The sequence below is a fragment of the Octodon degus genome, unplaced genomic scaffold (assembly GCF_000260255.1).
Source record: "Octodon degus isolate 3935 unplaced genomic scaffold, OctDeg1.0 scaffold00130, whole genome shotgun sequence".
Lineage (NCBI taxonomy): Eukaryota > Metazoa > Chordata > Mammalia > Rodentia > Octodontidae > Octodon > Octodon degus.
This window is the reverse complement of record NW_004524706.1, coordinates 2799672-2802344: the sequence shown is the minus strand read 5'-3', so window position 1 is coordinate 2802344 and position 2673 is coordinate 2799672.

Genomic DNA, 2673 nt, shown 5'->3' with positions numbered 1-2673 from the left:
ACTCTAGCTGGCAGCAGACCTTGGCGTCATCCCCATGGCATTGGCTTTAGGCACATGCAGAATGCAAGAGTTCTGAGGTTAGGAGGGCTTCCACCTAGACTTCAGAAGGCTTGCAATGGCAAGCAGTGTGTCTCTGGGAGCAGTGTGTGAACTTGTGAGTGAGAAGCCTAAAGTGCAGTGGAGACCCCAGAGGGCTGGAAAAGCCAGGAATGTGGATCATCTAAGGAAATTCATGAGGAGCAAAGCAGGCCTAAGAGAGAAGCCATGGTAGCTACAACCCCCAGAAGTGCCATAAGGGTAGAACCATGTTAAGTCCTTGTAGCTCATAATTTATTTGCTTTGGATATTCCACATGAAACTACAGAATTTACTGTTTGCCTTGCTGAATTTTGGACTTGATTTTTGTCCAAATGCTTTATATCCCCCTGTTTGTACCTTTTGGAATGGTAATGTTTTTCTTTTTTTCTTTTCTTTTTTTTTTTTTTTAAGGTTTATTTAGCTCACAGTTAGTGTAGGTTTATTTAGCTTACAGTTAGTGTAGTTTTCAGTCCATACTTGGCAGGCTCCAAGGCAGAGTGGTGCATGGCAGAGGGCAGCAAGCAGTTCATGGCAGTGGAAAACAGCAAAGTGTGAAGGGAGGAGCCATAGCTATGGCTTCCAGCCAGCCTCTCTCCCTTCCTTTCACGCTGACTGCAGCAGCTGCCTCTCTCCTTTCCTTATATCATAAGCAGGCTATGCTGGGGTGGTGTGTAGAACTCACACAATGTCCATGCCCTCCTCTTGCACAGGATGAGAATGTTTACAAAGAACCCTGGCTCTCTGCTGAGTTACTTAATTAAACTTTTAAACTTTTAAATTGACGCAATGTATCAACTAGTATAAAAGCCAGGTATACACTCCTTCTAAAACATAAATTTGGCTATAATCATTCTACATGGAATGGTAATGTTTTTCTTGTGCCATTGAATGTTAAAAGTGTTTAACTTTTCACTTGTACAGGGGCTCACAGCTAAGAGTGTGCTGTAGATCTTGGAGTAGACTTTGGACTTGGACTTTTCAGCAGTGCTGAAACTGTTAGGACTTTGGTAACTCTTAGAGATGGACTAAGATGCCTTTTCCATAAAGGGATGCACATGAGTCTTTGGGTGGCAAGAGGTGGAATGTCATGGCTTGTGTCTAGTTGTCCCACAAAGCTTCATGCAGTCACTGGGGCATACTTCTACACCTTGTGATTAACTCATGATCCAGCGCTGGGATTATGGGGTCAGTGCTAGAACCTTCCTGGGGCAGAAATCCTGAATGCAATCTAGGAAGGGACAGAGGTCTGTCCTCTGCTGATGTTGCCATTGCACTTCCTTTTGCTCTTGCTGTTTTGCTGTTTTCTGTAATGAACTGCTGCCCTCTGCCATGTGCCGCTCTGCTTTGGAGCCAGCTGGGTATGGACTGAAGCCTCCACAAACTGTGAGCTAAATAAACCTTTCCTTTCTTAATTTTGGGTGTCACATGTTTTGTCCCAGCAATGAGAGAAAAGTAACTGAGAGAACTTATTCTAATTAACTCTAACAATCATGGTTTAAAATAAAATTGTTACATTTGACCAGTGGATACATCTCTAAGCTTTGTCTATTTAGCCTTGACCTGCACATCCTTAAAACATCTTATTTTCCCCCCAACAACAAAATATTCCAAAGGCACACTGATTTTTTTCCCTTCTCTACGGAAATCAGCTATTCTGCAAAAGAGTTCCAGATTCTTTTGGTGGATAAAACTATTGGTGAGCCAACAGGATTGTTGTGCTTTGGTTGGAATCCTGGGGATCAAACCCAGGGCCACGTGCATTTGAGGCAAGCATTCTGCCACCGAACTATAACCCCATGAGCCAATTTTAGAATTTTAGGATTATGCATGACAGTGAATGTTGGGTGAAAAATGTTAGAGCCATTATCAGGACTTTTTAGTAGTGACAAATCCAGGGGAAAGCTTTTGAAGGTCATAGTCTCATAAATGCTCTTTCTATTTTAAAACGTTTTACTGCTGTGTCAGATTTTTCTTACATTCTGTTTTCACAGTCTGCTCACACTCTTCCAACATTGATATTGTCGTGGCCTACTAGTTGTTCTTCTGAGAGTTATAGCATCCTTTGGGGCTTACACAAGGCTTTTGCCCTCGAGTTGTAAGGAAATGATTGTATTTTGGCTCATGTTTCTGATCCAAGCCCAAGAGGCTGCATATGGGGATGGACCTCTTGCTGGCAGAGTTGGCTGCTTTGCTCCCAAGGGTATGGCTTCCTGGCTGGCAACACGTTATGTCTGCCTTGCTGTTAAGTGGAGAAGGGGATCACACAGTGAAAGACCTAGCCAGCTGGGTGCAGTGGTGCACTCCTGTAATCCCTGCACTCAGGAGGCTGAGGCAGGGGGATCTCTATGAGTTCAAGGCCAGCCTGAACTACATAGCAAGACCCTGTCTCAAAACACAAAACAAAACAAAACAACAAAAACCAAACTAGTCAAACTGGCTTTCTAGCAGTTCCACTCTCAAGATAACCTACTTACCCATTAATCACATAATCAAATTTATCCACTGCTGAACACAGAGTTATAGTTCTCTCTTATTTTTTTAAAAAATTATTTATTTATTTGTGTGTGTGTGTGTGTGTGTGTGTGTGTGTGTGTG